Here is a 19,256-nt window from a genome sequence, read left to right on the forward strand (position 1 = left end):
ACCCAAAGCAATATACAAATTTAATGCAATTCCCATCAAAATCCCTATGAGATTTTTTAAAGAAATGGAACAAAAAATCATCAGATTTATATGGAACTATAAAAAATCCCGAATAACCAAAACAATCCTAAGGAAAAAGAATGAAGCTGGGGCATTACAATACCTGACTTTAAACTATATTATAGGGCCACAATAATCAAAACAGCATGGTATTGGCAGAAAAATAGACACTCAGACCAATGGAACAGAATAGAAAGCCCAGAAATAAAACCACATATATATGGTCAAATAATCTTTGATAAAGGGGCCAACAACACACAATGGAGAAAAGAAAGCCTCTTCAACAAATGGTGTTGGGAAAACTGGAAAGCCACATGCAAAAGAATGAAACTCGACTACAGCCTGTCCCCGTGTACTAAAATTAATTCAAAATGGATCAAAGACCTAAATATAAGACCTGAAACAATAAAGTACATAGAAGAAGACATAGGTACTAAAATCATGGACCTGGGTTTTAAAGAACATTTTATGAACTTGACTCCAATGGCAAGAGAAGTGAAGGCAAAGATAAATGAATGGGACTACATCAGAATAAAAAGTTTTTGCTCAGCAAGAGAAACTGATATCAAAATAAACAGACAGCCAACTAAATGGGAAATGATATTTTCAACAACAGCTCAGATAAGGGCCTAATATCCAAAATTTACAAAGAACTCATAAAACTCAACAACAAACAAACAAACAATCCCATAAAAATATGGAAAGAGGACATGAACAGACACTTCTCCCAGGAAGAGATACAAATGGCCAACAGATATATGAAAAGATGCTCAGCTTCATTAGTTATTAGAGAAATGCAAATCAAAACTACAATGAGATACCACCTCACCCCTGTTAGATTAGCTATTATCAACAAGACGGTTAATAGCAAATGTTGGAGAGGTTGTGGAGAAAAAGGAACCCTCATTCACTGTTGGTGGGACTGTAAAGTAGTACAACCATTATGGAGGAAAGTATGGTGGTTCCTCAAAAAACTGCAAATAGAACTACCTTATGACCCAGCAATCCCTCTACTGGGTATATACCCCAAAACCTCAGAAACATTGATATGTGAAGACACATGTAGCCCCATGTTCATTGCAGCACTGTTCACAGTGGCTAAGACATGGAAACAACCAAAAAGCCCTTCAATAGAAGACTGGATAAAGAAGATGTGGCACATATACACTATGGAATACTACTCAGCCATAAGAAATGATGACATCAGATCATTTACAGCAAAATGGTGGGATCTTGATAACATTATAAGGAGTGAAATATGTAAATCAGAAAAAAAACAAGAACTACATGATTCCATACATTGGTGGAACATAAAAATGAGACTAAGAGACATGGACAAGAGTGTGGTGGTTACCAGTGGTGGGGGGAGGGAAGACATGGGAGGGAGGGAGGGAGAGAGTTAGGGGGAGGGGGAGGGGCACAGAGAACTAGATAGAGGGTGGCGGAGGATAATCTGACTTTGGGCGACGGGTACGCAACATAATTTAATGACAAAATAACCTAGACATGTTTTCTTTGAATATATGTACCCTGATTTATTAATGTCATTCCATTACCATTAATAAAAATTTATTTAAAAAAAAATCAAGTAAAAATACTACAAAGAAAGAAAATTATAGGCTAGTATCCCCGATGAACATAGATGCTAAAATTCTCAACAAAATATTAGCAAACCAGATCCAGCAATACAGTAAAAAGATCATACATCATGATCAAGTGGATTTATTCTGGGGAGGCAAAGCTGGTACAGTATTGGAAAATCAATATATGTGATTTTTCACATAAATAAAATATAGGTTAAAAATTACATGGTCATATCAATAGATGCAGAAAAAGCACTTGGTAAATAAAATCCAGCACCCATTTATGATTAAAAGTCTGATCAAAGTGGGAATACAGGGAACATACCTCACATAATAAAGGCTGTCTATAACAAACCAATAGCCAAAATCATACTCAATAGGCAAAAATTAATCCCCTTAAGATTAGGAACAAGGCAGGGGTGCCCCCTTTCACCACTCTTATTCAACATAATTCTGGAAGTCCTAGCCACAGCAATCAGACAAGGAGAAGAAATAAAAGGCATCCAAATTGAAAGAAGAAGCAAAACTCATTATTTGTAGATGACATGATACTGTACAGAGAAAACCTCAAAGTCTCAGTCAAAAAGCTACTAGACCTAATAAATGAATTTTGTAAGTTGACAGTATATAAAATTAATATTTGGAAATCAGTGACATTTTTATACACCAACAATAAACTCTCAGAAAAATAATTAAGGAAACAACTCTCTTTACTATTGCAACAAAAAATTTAAATACTTAGGAATAAATTTAACCAAGGAGGTTAAAGACTTGTACTCTACTCAGAAAATTATAAGAAATTGAAAAAAAGGAATCGAGGAAGATACAGACAAGTGGAAGCATACACCATGTTCATGGATAGGAAGAATTAACATCATTAATATGTCCATACTCTCCAAAGCAATCTAAAATTCAATGCAATTCCTATTAAAATCATACTTCACAGATCTAGGAGAAATATTCCTAAGATTTATATAGAACCAAAAAAGAACCTGAACAGCCTCAGCAATCTTGAAAATGAAGAACAAAGTGGGAGGTATTACACTTCCTGATATCAAGTTATACTACAAGGTCATAATAATCAAAACAGCTTGGTACTGGCATAAGAACTGGCATACAGATCAATGAAACAGAACAGAAAATCCAGAAATAAACCCACAGCTTTATGGTTAATTGATATTTGACAAAGGAGGCAAGATTATACTATAGAGTAAAGACAGTCTTTTTAATAAATGGTGTTGGGAAAATTGGACAGGTGCATGCAAAAAATGAAACTAAACTACCAACTTATACCATTCACAAGAACAAACTGAAAATGGATAAAAGACTCAAATGTAAGTTGCAAAACCATTAAAATATTGGGATAAATCATAGGCAGTAAACTTTCCAATACCTCTTATAGCAATATTTTTGCCAATATATTTCTGTGGGCAAGTGAAATAAAGGACAAACAAATGGGACTATATCAAACTAAAAAGCTTTTGCACAGCAAAAGACACCATTAACAAAGTTAGAAGACAACTCACTCTATTGAAGAACATATTCACTGACACATCTGATAAGGGGTTAATAACCAAAATGTATAAAGAACTTCTAAACTCAACACCAGTAAGGTAAACAGTCCAATTAAGAAATGGGCAAAGGAACTGAATAGACATTTCTCCAAAGAGAACATACAGATGACCAATAACTATATGAAAAAATGTTCAACCTCACTAATCATCAGAGTAATGCAAATTAAAATCACAGTGAGATATCACCTCACACCTGTCAGAATGGCTCTCATTAACAAATCAAGAAACAACAAGTGCTGGCAAGGGTGTGGAGAAAAGGAAACCCTCCTGCACTGCTGGTGAGATTGCAAACTTGTGTGTCCCTGTGGAAAACAGTATGGTGTTTCTTCTAAAATTAAAAAATGGAACTGCCTTCTGACCCAGTTATCCAACTTTTAGGGCTATATACTAAGAATCCCAAAACACTAATTGAAAAGAAGATATGCATTCCCATATTTATTGGAGTATTTTTATAATAGCCAAGATCTGAAATAGCCCAAATGTTGCAACAGTAGAACAATGTATAAAAAAGCTGTGGTCTAGGCCCTGGCCAGTTGGCTCAGTGGTAGAGTGTCGGCCTGGCGTGCAGAAGTCCTGGGTTCGATTCCTGGCCAGGGCACATAGGAGAAGCGCCCATTTGCTTCTCCACCCCTCCCCCTCTCCTTCTTCTCTGTCTCTCTCTTCCCCTCCCACAGCAATGCTCCATTTGAGCAAAGATGGCCCGGGCGCTGGGGATGGCTCCTTGGCCTCTGCCCCAGGCGCTAGAGTGGCTCTGGTTGCCGCAGAGCTACGCCTAGGAGGGGCAGAGCTTCGCCCCTGGTGAGCGTGCCGGGTGGATCCCGGTCGGGCGCATGCGGGAGTCTGTCTGACTGTCTCTCCCCGTTTCCAGCTTCAGAACCCCCCCCCCCAAAAAAAGCTGTGGTCCATATACACAATGGAATACTATGCAGCCATGAAAAAATAAGAAATTCTCACCTTTTGTGATAGCATGGATGGACCTGGAGATTATTATGCTAAGTGAAATAAGCCAGGCAGAGAAAGATAATATCATATGCTCTCATTTACGGTATTTCTCTCTATATAAGATGCATTGTAATTTTTGGGCCCGAAATTAAAAAAAATATATATATATATTTCATAAAGTTATTGAACTCAAGTTTTATTCATCATAAAATTCATACAACTCCTCATCACTGTCAAAACTCCCAGGCCCTGGCTGGTTGGCTCAGCGGTAGAGCGTCGGCCTGGCGTGCAGAAGTCCCGGGTTCGATTCCCGGCCAGGGCACATAGGAGAAGCGCCCATTTGCTTCTTCACCCCCCCCTCCTTCATCCTTGTCTCTCTCTTCCCCTCCTGCAGCCAAGGCTCCATTGGAGCAAGGATGGCCCCGGGTGCTGGGGATGGCTCCTTGGCCTCTGCCCCAGGCGCTAGAGTGGCTCTGATCGCGGCAGAGCGACGCCCCGGAGGGGCAGAGCTTTGCCCCTGGTGGGCGTGCCGGGGGGATCCCAGTCGGGCACATGGAGAGTCTTTCTGACTGTCTCTCCCCGTTTCCAGCTTCAGAAAAATACAAAAAAGAAAAAGAAAAAAAGAAAAAACTCCCAGCTTGTCCTCATCTGTGTCTGATGACAAATCACTGTCTTTGTAAATTGCCTCATCCTCAGTTCCATCTATGGCATTTAAAATGCCACAACCACTGTATAAGAAACACCCTGTTTTAAGACCCCAAATTTTTCAAAAAAGGGTGTGTCTTATACATGGGGAAATATGGTATATGTGGAATCTAATAAACACAGTGACCTGAGGAATGGAATAAAAGCAGAGATGGGGTTATGGGGAGCAGAGGGACAGATGTCAGAGGGAAGGGGAATAAAGGGACAGGATCAGAGAAGGTGAAGGGATTAGTGAAATTATATTTATATATACATACACATAGATACAGATAACAGGACAGCAGTTCCCAGAGGGAAGGGGGCGAGGAAGGTAAAGAGAGGGGGTAAAAGGGGTGTGATGGGGTCATGTTGTTGGCGGTTGAGGGTGTTATGTTGAGTGGGACACTAGAATCCATGTTAATACAATAAATTTTAAAAACTAATAAAAATTAAAAATTAAAATATATTTAAAATATGAGAGTGTAAATTATTAGTTAAAATATTGAGGTCAAGTCTACAATTTTCTTATCCTTCAATTATCCATCAACCTGAGAAAATTAACATGAGACTAAATGCTCAGTTCCAATGAACACAGATACATTGTTTATCCTGTCATTTATATTTTAAACTATTAAATGACCAACATCAATTTTCCTGTTTAAATTATAGCTACTTTAAAAGTACCTGTGGGTCCTTTTATTTCTTTTTCTTCAGAACCAGTTTGACTTGTGGAAAGGAAATACCTGTCTAGTTATCAATTACCAGCTACCCCTAAATCAGAATCAGAAGAGTTTAATAATAATTTTATTTATTGTAAGACTTTGAAACTAGAAGAAGTTTCTAATTAGAAATATTTTACCATATCTACAAAAGGAGTAAAATCTCTGGACCAAAAATAACATGCATTGAATCATAAAAAGCAGTATATGTGTAAAATTCTCTAAAGAGTTACAGATGTTACCTTTTCATTAGACTGTATTTGAGCTGTTATTCTTCTATATTACTTATATTTCTTATCTGCGATCACTTTTATTTTCTCCTCATTTTATAAGGCACTTTAAATATTTTATTTAATAACCCTAAAGCATTTTCACAATTCTATCCAAATATTGTGAGTTAAAAATTCTAAGTTGGATGTTTATCAAGTGATGTCTCAGTTAAGCACTAATACTCTGAACTTACTCTTTTTTCAATCTAATGTAAAAGAACTATTTTTTCAGATATATGGATCAAATGAGATTACTTCTCAATCTCAAAATTTAATTTAATCCTTGTTTTTCAAAAACTTGTGAATGCATGCTGAAATATTTTAACTGTTTTGTTTCCCAAATTGGGTGTTTATATTTTAATTGATAGGAGGTCTTCATATGTTGAGAAGTGGTTCCTTAAATTGGTACAACCATTTTGGAAAATAATAATTAATATTATCTACTAAAGTTAAACCCATATTTAATTTATGACTAGCAATCTCAATTGAAACATCTTAATGTCTATCAGCAGTAGAATGAATTAAAGCCCCACATTTGCCTGACTAGGTGGTAATACAGTGAATAGAGCATCAGCCTGGGACACTGAGGATCCAGGTTTGAAACACTGAAGTGTCCAGCTTGAACACAGGCTCATGTGGCTTAAGCACAGGCTCACCAGCTTGAGTGCGGGGTTGCTGGCTTGAGTATGAGATCATAGACATGACCCCAAGGTCGCTGGTTTCAGCCCAAAGATTGTTGGCTTGAACTCCAAGGTTACTGGTTTGAGCAAGGAATCACTAAATCGGCTGGAGGCTCTCCTCCAACTCCAACCCCTGGTCAATGCACATGTGAAAAAGCAATAAATGAACAACTAAGGTGCTGCAAGTATGAGTTGATGCTTCTCATCTTTCTCCCTTCCTGTCTGTCTGTCCCTGTCTGTTCCTCCCACCCTCTCTATCTTGCAAAAAAAAGCTCCATATTTATTCAATGGAATGCTACACAGTATGGAAAAGAATAAATCACTTGTTCATAAAATAAAATAGATGGACTTTACATACATAATTGTAAGTAAAATAACCCAAAACCAAAATAGAAAATACTGTATACCTCCATTTATATGATATCTAAAAAAGGAAATTTTATGGTAACAGAGGTGAGTATAGAGTGAGTATTTGGTGGTACCATTGACTGTAAAGGCAAAAAGATTCTTCTGGGACTTTAAAAGTGTGTTAGAGCTTACAAAAGCATATGTGAATTTATCATGGTGAACACTTAAGATTATTATATATAAGTTACACTTCAATATAATTTTTTTCCTTTTGTTTACATCAGATAACTGTCATTATATCACTTAATATATATTAATTTAAAAGCCTGTTTTAGGTAGTTTTTTGAATAAACTCCTATAGAAATGGACATTAATTCTAAAATATTAAAAATAATATTTTATGACAAATGAAAAATGTCTGGCTTTAGAAAATATATGAGATATGAATGCTTACTTTGAAAATTACTTTCACATTTTAATAATAGTTGAATTAAATTACATATTTGTGATTATTAAAAATACTCCGTAAAGCCTGACCAGGTGGTGGCGCAGTGGATAGAGCATTGGACTGGGATGCAGAGGAATCAGGTTCGAGAGCCCGAGCTCGCCAGCTTGAGCATGGGCTTGTCTGGTTTGAGCAAAGCTCACCAGCTTGGACCCAAGGTCACTGGCTTGAGCAAGGGGTTACTCAGTCTGCTGAAGGCCCATGGTCAAGGCACCTATGAGAAAGCAATCAATGAACAACTAAGGTGTCACAATAAAAAACTGATGATTTATGCTTCTCATCTCTCTCCATTCCTGTCTGTCTGTCCCTATCTATCCCTTTCTCTGACTCTGTCTCTGTAAAAAATAAAATAAAAAATACTCACTAAATATTAAATAAAGGTGTTAAAATAAACTACCCTGGCCAGTTGGCTCACTGGCAGAGCATCAACTCAGTGTGTGGATGTCCCAGGTTCAATTCTATTGAGGGCACACAGGAGAAGTGACCATCTGCTTCTCCACCTTTCCCCCTTCTCTTTCTCTTCCCCCTATGCAGCCATGGCCCTATTGTTTTCAGTGCATCACTTGGGTGCTGAGGATGGCTCCATGGAGCCTCTGCTTCAGGAGCTAAAAATAGCTTGAGTTGAGGCATGGTCCCCAGATGGGCAGAGCATCAGCTCCAGACCTGGGTTGCTGGATGGATCCCAGTCAGGGCACATGCAGAAGTTGGTCTATCTCCCATCCTCTCACTTAAACATGAAAGAAAAAAAGAAAAGAAAAGAAAAAAAAAGAAAGAAAGAAGGGAGGGAGGGAGGGAGGGAGGGAGGAAAAGAAAAAGAAAGAGAAAGAAAGAAAGAAAGAAAGAAAGAAAGAAAGAAAGAAAGAAAGAAAGAAAGAAAGAAAGAAAGAAACCAGGATTATAGTTCTTTTTAACAGTTTATTTGCAATGCTCTTTAACTTTGCTTAAATACTTTTTGTTTTTGCCAGAAATAAGCAGGTCTCTGTATTCACATTATCCTTACTCAAGAGCACTTAAATAAATCTTATTGATTACTTGCAAATTAAAGATTGTGGATTCAGAGATCAAAATTCAAGTTCTAAGAATATAATTTAATTAAAATGATCCATAATTGTGAATTCACCTCACCAGTGACCCTAAGACAAGAAGCTCTTTCAAACACCATAATGAATTATTTTAATTATCATAGCCTGTGCAGGAAAAATTGAATAAAATCTAAGACTATCCTAACCCTTTGCAATTAAAACAAAACTTCTTTTTGATGCTTCTTTATACCTTGTTTTCATTGATCTTATAAAAATATGAACACAAAACCTTGGATCAGATCATTGACTGAAATAATTCAATATTCTCTGACAGGTATATATTTTACAGGATGGTGAGGTTGTCACTGCATAAGATTTTATAACATTTAAAATACTCCAGACTTCATGTGATCTACAGTGTGTCCATAAAGTCATGGTGCACTTTTGACCAGTTACAGGAAAGCAGTAAAAGACGATAGAAATGTGAAATCTGCACCAAATAAAAGGAAAACTCTCCCTATTCAGTGCAGTTCAATGTGGGCTCACACACATATTTTTTAGGGCTCCTTAGGTAGCTACCCCGTATAGCCTCCACAGACTCGTCACTGACTGATGGCCTACCAGAACGGGGTTTCTCCACCAAACTGCCTGCTGGTTTCCTTCAACTGCTTATCCCACCAAGTAATGTTATTCCTATGTGGTGGTGCTTCGTTATAAATGCGCCAATATTCACGTTGCACTTTGGTCATAGATTTGAATTTAGCGAGCCACAGAACACACTGAACTTTCCTCTGTACTGTTCACATCTCCACTGGCATATTCTCTCAGAATTCTTCTCTAATAAATTTGGAATGTGTCTTATCTATAGTACTTAAACTGGGACATCTGAGAATACAATTTAAAAGTATATGTAAGGTCGTAATGACTTCCAGAATGGAAAAGACTTCTGAAAAGAACCTTTCATTTTACCATAAAAACAATGAGAACACTGGGGAAAAGTTGTCAAAATCAGCTTTCTCAGAATTCTGAAAATTGCTCAAAGGATTACAACAATTTGATGTATGCTTCTTTTAGAAAAATGCCGAGTTTCAGTGAACCTTGTGACATTTTAGTTGGCCCTGTTCCATCCACTTACCCCCAGCTCTGTGGTCACCTTAAAAATGAGTAGTCCCAAAATCGTACTAAAAATCAACAGCTTAATAGACACTGATGGGCCTGCATGGATGGGGCAGAATAGCACTGAGCTCCTCAAAAGCCTCATCCTCAGAATAGAAGCATTAATTGACTGAGTGGTTTCTCAAAACCACTCACAGTTCTTGTCTTTACTGTACCTGATTCTTAGCCCTCTCAATGCAAATAGCCTTTTCCCATGAGGTTTTTGCCAAAAATATTAAGTGACAGAGATTTAATTTTTTGACTCTGAAATAATGGTTTGGGCAAACAAGAAGTTAACCAAATACCTTAAAAGAAATTTTGGGGCATAAGAACAAGATTCTCATGCAGGGATTTAAAAAGCAAAGGTATGCCCAAGAATGTAGAACACACACATTTGCAGAGCCAAAGGTAGTCACAGAGAAGCCTGGGAAGGATGTGAACTCTCACTGCTGCTGACCTTGAAACTGCATGAGAGCCAGAAGGCCAAGGCAGTGTTGTAAAGTGACCTAGAAATACTGTAAATGTGCCCCAACAAATACACAGAGATGCTGGAAAAACACCAGAAAGGTTATTCAATGAATAACTGCAAGTCCGTCAATGAAATCTTGAGTATATGGACACAAACCCATCCATTTACTTTTTGATAAAGAAATTTTACAATAATGTTGAACAATTTTCTGGTTTCCTAGGGGTAATATCCTGGTTTTTGAGTTCTCCAAAAGTAGCTGAGAAGCCAGCATTGCAAAAAACTGAAGGGGAAAAAAATGACAAAGATTTTAATAGAATTTTGGTAATTTAGGAAGAGTCATATTTGTGAAATAAGAAGTCACATTATCCCCTGGCTGGATGGCGTGGTTGGTTAGAGCATTATCCCAAAACACAAAGGTTGTGGGTTTGATTCCTGGTCAGGGCACATATAGAAACAGACTGTTTTTGTCTCTGTCTCTCCCTTCTTTTTTCTCTAAAATCAATCTTTTATTTTTATTTTTTTGTAAAATCTAGAAGTTTAGATTTAGTCCTACTTATAATGTTGGCAACTAATTTAAAAAATGTTTTTAGAAGTCACATTAGTAAATACTTAGTTTTGTTTTCTTAAAAAAATAAGTTAAATAAATAGCATACAATGAATATATGTTTATCTGGATTGTAAAAGAAAAGTAAAACAAAAACCAACCGTCTGTCCAAGAAACTGATTTGTTAATATACTAAAATCACATCCTTCCACAGTGTCATCCAAAATGATGTTTCCAAACTGTTAAGTTCTCAGCAATCCCCATCAATCTATCTCATGCAATTTCTCATTTTCCTTTGCAAATGTTCTTATTTTTACAAACTTTGTCTTCTAAACTTCACTCCATGGAAATGGCTTGGCTTTAATTTTTACAGAGAAAGAAGTGTTCTGGTATAACTATCTGAACTTTCTAATCCAAGTCTATCCTGATGCCTCTGTATATTTCCGGTCTTTTTCTCCTATAGATATTTCCAGAAGGAAATATGTTCCTTTTACTATCTAAAACGACTGCCTCTCACTATACTATGTAAAACCATCCTTACCACTCTGCTAGGATCTTTGAACTATCAATCATTCTCTTTCTGGATGTTCACCCCTCATTCAACAGTATTGTTTTCTCTTGCTTATAAACAATCCAGATTGCACACATCTTGTGGAAATCATCTTTAAAAATCCTGCGTTCTACTGTAGATACTGTCCTTTTCTACATTCATAGGCAAGATCTTGAAAAGAAAAAACTAGAACTAGTCACTTTCGATCTTCAATTTTCTTCTTGGTCCTCTGGTATCTGAACTGACCGGCCATCCCTCTAAGTCTGATCTAAGTGGATTAACAAAGACTCATCATCCATCAAGTGCCAGGGCTGTCTGCCAGGCCTTTTCTTTGACAGCCCTATATAGTATTTGGCCTGGCTTCTAGAACCTCCTTAAAGTCTATACCTTTGTTTTACTGACTTTTATTCATTCATCTCACTTCTAGTATTTCTCCATTTCCATTCTTAAAAAAATGAGTTTTCTCTGAGTTTCATCCATATCCTTTTCAAGTTTATGCTATTTGCCGTGTTTAGGGGAATCTCTTTTATTTAAACAATGCCAATCACTGAATATATGTTTATAAATGCCAAAGCTATAAACTCTATTTGGCCCTTTCTCCAGACCCCTCATATTCAGCTTCTGAATTATGCTTTCTTGATGTCCCAGAGGTACCACAAAATCAATGGCTGTTGACAGTATCCAGAGAGTTCAGATGAATTTCAGTTGGCATTGGAATATTACTTTGAATATTTTAAAGTTTTTGATTTAGGTTTATTTTTTCCTCTAAAAGAATATACTCTTTAGTTTGTTCATCTCATGCCAGAGGAAAAAAATAAAGCCATCCAGATTTTAGTCTCAGGTGAATAATTGTTATTAAATTCTGAAAGGAAAACTATTAAACAACAGGCTGACCTTTCAGAATAGATCGTTTTATTCCATAGGAGCAAGGGCATAATCTAAGGCTGTAATTACTGATTTTAAACATCCCTCCTAGAAATGACTCAAGGTAGAATACATAAATTAATTTGATGTTATAAACTGTAAGTTACCCATGTTTGAACTTTCTTCCTAATTGCAGAGAAATTCAAATATAAATTCATTTCCTGCAGTTTGTTTGCATCCTAATTAAATGATAGCCAGGGAGAATTCTGGAAATAGTGAAGATATGCATGAAAACACATTGGGAATCCACTGTGGACACTGCCAGTCCACGATAACCGACATAATCTGTTTATAGACAGTTTCAAGCTCAACAGGGCACATGTAAACAAGCCAGTTAATTATGTCCCTAAGGAGTGGCATTGCTAATCCCTGTATCTGTCACCTTTCATTACAAAATAAAATAAAATATCTGTTTGAAGGTGAGCAGCTTATTGGTAAATTTGTATATTAAGTAGTAAAATTTTAACTCCCCCAGTCAAAAATTTAGAAAACTTAAAAAGTAATGTAAAATAATATGTAAATAATCTCATTTTTCAGAATTTATTAACAATTCATGTGTTTTCCATTTGATGTTTTAATGACATGGTTAGTTTTTTTCTGTTTCTATAGAGGCATATATTGCATACCACTATGTGCTACAAAGGATGAGATGCTATTATTATTATTATTAATTTCTATAAGAAGTTTTTAATTCCCAAACAACTACAATAAATATTTTAGTAAAGCTATAACCAGGGAATTAAATATATCAATATTGGGTGAGGCAACAGTAGGTTTACAGTTGTTCATATGAAAAAGAATACAATAATTAATAAATAGTAATATACTAATAAACTGTTTTGCATACTCACAACTGTAAACATACTTTTGTCCCACCCTGTATGTATTAACTAATGAGAAAGACTCACAGCACTCATTTAGCAAGTTTAAGGATCTTTCATTTGTTTAACAATCAAATGTATTTTATTTTCTGTGAATTGACTGCTTATATTCTCATGTCACAGGTGATGTATATTTTTGGATCACACTGACTGTTATTTAATATGGAATTTTATATTTGAAAACCAAAGATAGTGATAATCTTCTATTATGTCTTTTTGGAAGAATTCTGATTGGGAGAACTAGAGAGGCCAAGACCAGGATCCTATTTTTGACTATATACTGTTAACACTAATGCTCTAAAAGCATAGTCAGGAGTGCATCTGCCTCTAAGGCAGCTTTCTTACCATGACACAGCCAACTATAGAGACATAAATAATAAGTAAATTTTGGCCATACTCACATTTGTCATATCTAGATATCAAGAATCACCAGTAGAAGTTAAATACACTATGGCAAAAGAATGCGATCTCTTCACATATATATTATATAATATATAAAATACATAATTAAATATTTTGACTTCTAAAAGCTTAAGTATTTAAATTCAACTCCGATATTTAATAATAGTTTCTGTCACAATTTAATCTTTTTATATGAGAAACAGGTTAATTCTCTACATTAATCTCCTCAAATCATTAAAATGAACATAATCTTTGAAAAGTACCTGGTGTAATATTTGACTGTTCTTTTTACCTCCTCAGAATTTAACTTTTTCCATTTCTTTTTATTTTATTAAAAAATATATCCTACTTGTTTTTTCTCTTTCTTCTCTTCTTTTTCTTGTAGGAGCATAGATGAAAGTGTAAAGAAAAAGAGAATGTAAAGCTTTAGAAAATTATCTGGCTTAAAATATATGCACAAAAGGCCAGTTCCATCTTTAGGATCTACAATACAATTGAAAATAACTGGTCTACACTGGCAACCATTCAATAAGTACAGTTTTATTTCTGTGGAATTCTGAGAAAAAAGCACCATTGAATTAAACCTGATATGACTGCCAGCCAACGTTATGCAACCAGACAAACAACAGGGAATTTACATCACATATCACATGGATTAATGAAATGTCATAAGCAGTGTGCAATACAGACATTTTTTGGTAAAATTAATAAATGTGACTCAGTTTAGATGATTAGCATTTTGGTCTGTGGTTAACTTGTTGGCTTTTTCAAAAAATGTTTTATTTTGAAATAATTTTAATCTTATGGGTATTCTGCAAAAATAGTACTATGTCTGGAAAGATTCAAGTAAGAAAATCAACACTGATAAAATGTTAACTTATCAACAGATCACCTTAATATTTTGTCTACAGAAGGAACCAACCCTCCCAACACCTTAATTTCAGATTTATGGCCTCCTGAACTGTGAGAAAATAGATTTCTGTTTTGTAAGCCACCCATTTGTGGTGATTTAGTATGGCGAAGCTTACACAGTTCTTAGAAGTAGATGCATTTTTTATTATCAGAGAATAAAGTCCAATATCTATCTATAATATTTACCTTATTGATTTGTTGTTTAGGTCTTCTGTCCTTACTTACATTTTGTCCACTTGATGTGTCTTGTACTATGTGTTATGCTAATGTCTTCTACTACTATTGTGATTCTACATATACCCCATAGTATTTACTGATAGTTTTTGCTTCATAAAGTGACTGCTTTATTACATGGAACATTAATTCTCATACATGTTATGCTTTCATTGTGAATTATGGCCTTTACCATTAAAAAATACCCTTCCTTATCATGTTTAATGCTTTTGCCATTGAATTCCACATTGTCTGATAACAAGATTCCTACCTCTGCTTCCTTATGGTTTTTACATTTTTCCATTTGCCACACATATTTTTGTTTATTCTTTTCCCCTTTTTCTGAATCTCTTTGTTATAGGTTTGTCTTTCGTACAAAGAATATAGGTGTGTCTTGCATTTAAAGGGAAAATCTTTTTTGTTTCATAGGGGAGACAAGTGCATTCATAGTTATGTCTATAACTGCTATATTTGGTCTCAGCTGTCCCAATATTTTATTTTTTTATTTTATTTTTTTAAAGATATTATTTATTCATTTTAGGGAAGGGGGAGAGAGAGAGAGAGAGAGAGAGAGAGAGAGAGAGAAGGTAGGGAGGAGCAGGAAGCATCAACTCCCATATGTGCCTTGACCAGGCAAGCCCAAGGTTTTGAACCGGCAACCTCAGCATTCCAGGTCGACGCTTTATCCACTGTGCCACCACAGGTCAGGCATTAATATTTTATTATGTTCTGATATATGCTCACTATTTTTATTTTCCTATGTAATCTATCTTCAACGCTCTTTACCATATATATATATATATATATATATATACACACATACATATACATATTTTAAAGCATGATTTATTATCATCCTAGTGTTTCCCTTTGCACTTAAACTTTTTAAAATATGTTTAGTTTCCTAGTATCATATTATGTTTTATAATACGATTTAGTTTAAATTAATCTGGGTAGTGTGTCCCCTTAATTCTTTGGTGTTCTTTTATTTTTCACAACCTTATATTTTCTTCTTCTTTATTTTCTTTAACCAACTAATAGCTAAAAAGCATATCTTACCTTTCTGCCTCCTCTCACCTCTTCAGAACCCACATGTTTTGAAGACTGTTCCTCAGATGGCTCCAGTTTCTGAGTCCCTTCAGGCATTCAATGTGCAGCTCTATCTAAACACTGTTTTGTTTTGTTCTGTTTTGTTTTATATTCAGACTTGTGAATGACTTAGTCTTTCTGGTGTTGTTTTTAGATATACCTTAGAGCCTATTGTTAGTTTCTTTCTTCTCTATTTCCTATAGTTACTATCCATCTGCTTTTGCTTGTCACAGAATCCCACATTAGATTAGATTGATACAGGAGAGTAAAACATCTTTGGCTGGGATTTGATGTTCTATATTCTTTTATACTTAGAGTTATTTTGAGTTTTAGGCATTCTTTGTCTGCATGTTATGCTAAAGGTGTGGCTTTTGGGTAACTTTATTTTTTCTTAATCCTATGTATTATTTTTGAGGAACTATAATTTTTGAAAATGGGTGCTATCAAATGAATTGTGTCCCACCCTTCACATAGTCCTATGTTGAAGCTGAAACCCTAACATCCTTATGTGACTATATTGGACATAGGGCCTATAAGAATGGTGATTCAGGTTCAATGAGGTCATAAGAATAGAGGATCAATACCCTACTTAGAAGAGGAAGTAACATCAGAGTTCTCTCTCATTCTGCCATGACAGAATATAGTAAGAAGACAGTAATCTGCAAGCAGAAACCAGATCTGCTGGCACCTTGATCTTGAACTTCCCAGTCTCCAGAACTACAAGAAAATAAATCTTTGTTGTTTGAACTGCTCAGTCTGTGTTATAATATTATGGCAGTCTGAGAGGATTAATACAATAGAATCTAAGCCCTATTGTCATCACTTCCTGAGGTCTCAGCTAGTTAATCTTGTAATTACTCTATAGTCAAAATCAACACATTTATTTAATTTATCAAAAAAAATTTATATAGTCTTTCAGGTTAGATTTGAGGAAGTTCACAATCCTCCCCCATCCCCCATTTTCAGTAAATGGAATCTATATCTACTCTCATATAACTCATAATGCTGCAATATTAATTTTCCAAATATTTGCTACTGGAGTTCTGTAATCCAAGTATCTCCTTTACATGCAATCTTATAACTTCCCATGTAATTATCTGAATTTTTACAAAATTTTCTATTACACATTATAGTTTCTCCAAAAAGGAACCTAACAATTAATTTTAGGCACATGAAAAGACAGAAAATGCTTAAGCATATCTTACATTTTTAAATCTATATTACCTTTTGAAATTTTCTGGAAGAGAAAGAAAAGAAACTTAGAAACAGAGAAGAGAGACACAAAATCACACGTGGAAACAATATGCAGAGCAGTCTATCATCTTACATAACTTGTCCTGACAAAGGAATATAGAGGAAGATCTTCTGTTTCTTAAACATAAAATATAGTTATAAAAACCGAACACAGCCCGGAGCCACTGCCGCCAAGTCAGGATCCAACGCTGCGCGCCAACGACACCAGCTCTCCTGAGTCCTCTTGGTTATAAATCTAATATGGCAACTCTCAAGGATCAGCTGATTGTGAATCTTCTTAAGGAAGAACAAGCCTCCCAGAATAAGGTTACAGTTGTTGGGGTTGGTGATGTTGGCATGGCCTGTGCCATCAGTATCTTAATAAAGGACTTGGCACAAGAACTTGCTCTTGTTGATGTCATGGAAGACAAATTAAAGGGAGAGATGATGGATCTCCAACATGGCAGCCTTTTCCTTAGAACACCAAAAATTGTCTCTGGCACAGACTATAATGTGACTGCAAACTCCAAGCTGGTTATTGTTAGAGCTGGGGCACATCAACAAGAGGGAAAAAGCCATCTTAATTTGGTCCATCATAACTTGAACAATCTTTAAATGCATCATTCCTAATGTTGTAAAATACAGTCCCAACTGAAAACTTTATTGTTTCCAATCCAGTGGATATCTTGACCTATATGGCTTGGAAGATAAGTGGCTTTTCCAAAAACCGCGTTATTGGAAGTAGTTGCAATCTGGATTCAACCCGGTTCCATTACCTAATGGGGGAAAGGCTGGGAGTTCACCCACTAAGCTGTCATAGATGGGTCGTTGTAGAGCACAGAGACTCTAGTGTGCCTGTATGGAGTGGAGTAAATGTTGCTGGTGTCTCTCTAAAGAATCTTTACCCTTAGTAAGGCACTGATGCAGATAAGGAACAGTGGAAACAGGTTCACAAACAGGTAGTTGAAAGTGCTTATAAAATAATCAAACTGAAAGGCTACACACCCTGGGCCATTGGACTGTCTGTAGCAGATTTAGCAGAAAGTACATTAAAAATCTTAGGCAGGTGCATCCAATTTCCACCATGATTAAGGGTCTTTATGGAATAAAAGAAGACATCTTCCTAGTGTTTCTTGCATTCTGGGACAGAATGGCATCTCTGATGTTGTGAAGGTGACTCTGACACCTAAGGAAGAGGCTTGTTTGAAGAAGAGTGCAGATACCCTTTGGGGGATCCAGAAAGAGGTGCAGTTTTAAAGTCTTCTAATGTACCACTTCACTGTCTAGGCAACAACAGGATTTTAGTTGGCAGTTGTGCATATTGTCCTTTTTGTCTGATCTGTGACTAAAAACATCAGTTTCCTAAAGATAGAAATAGTATGGTTCATAAAACCCTGCGTCTGTATCCTGATGCAGGATGGTACTTATCTGGTATAGTCCTAAACCAGTTAGTGTGAAATAACAGTTATACCTCCTCACAATGCACCACTTGCCAATGTTGCACACACTACAGTTGCCCTTTATACTAGACATGTGTTCACTGAGTGTTATATAATTGTGGTTCCTTTACCCAACTCTTTTTTTCTGGTCCAACCTTTTTTTCTCTAATCAATCACATCCTGGGATCCAATGTTTAAAGCCAATACTACATGTCTTGTGCATAACTGTTCTAAAGGATCTTATTTTGTGTATTCTGTATCAGATTAGTGTATATTGCCATATAATGTAAAGCAAAAAGTCTACATATAAATAATGCAGCCAACAATCCAAGTGTCATACCAACTAAAATACCAAATAAACCTTGAACAGTGAAAACAAACAAACAAAAAACTGAACAGAAAGATACAGAAAAAAACAATAAGAAGGTAAATCATGTGTCAAATGTGGGTCATGTTTGAAATTTGATTGTATATGACAGTGATTGTAGAGAGCCCAATGGCAGAGATGCAACTTCAAAGGACAACCCAGAAACAGTTTGTAGATATGAACTGGCTGGGGATATGGAACTCAAAAAATATGTATCTCACCATCTCACATAGGAGAAATAGTTGCATTTTCCTATATGCTTTGAGGTGTCCCACCAGATTTTAAATTCTTTGAGTGCTGAGAATTTCTGTTATTGACCTCTGGATCCAAACATTTTAAAAATATTAATGACATGCATAATGCATGACAAAATGATAGGGTGATCAAATGATTAAAATAATGGTGGACAAGCATTATTTATATTATTATACAATACATAATATACAATATTATACAATATATAATAATATTATATTATCATACAATAATAATAAATGTAAAACAGTAAAGTGACTGCCTGTAGGTATGAGTTTGTATGAGTGTATTAGTGTTTTATTGCTGCTTAACAAATGACCACACTTAGAAGCTTAAAATAACACACATTTATTATCTTAACTGCCAGGGGTCAAGGATTCTAGCACAAATTATATGTGTCCTTTGCTCCTGGTCTCTCAAGGGGAGAAAGTGTTAAC

At 35.7% G+C, this 19,256-nt stretch overlaps 1 protein-coding gene and 1 pseudogene across 1 annotated transcript in view; one reads left to right on the forward strand and one right to left on the reverse strand.

Moving 5' to 3' along the window:
* Positions 1–19,256, reverse strand: part of GPC5 (glypican 5) — a 1,883,811-nt gene that overhangs the window by 875,816 nt on the left and 988,739 nt on the right. The window lies entirely within an intron of this gene.
* On the forward strand, positions 16,947–18,050 carry LOC136307973 (L-lactate dehydrogenase A chain pseudogene; annotated as a pseudogene).

Source organism: Saccopteryx bilineata, chromosome 6, assembly GCF_036850765.1.
Source record: "Saccopteryx bilineata isolate mSacBil1 chromosome 6, mSacBil1_pri_phased_curated, whole genome shotgun sequence".
In the NCBI taxonomy this organism is placed as follows: Eukaryota; Metazoa; Chordata; class Mammalia; order Chiroptera; family Emballonuridae; genus Saccopteryx; species Saccopteryx bilineata.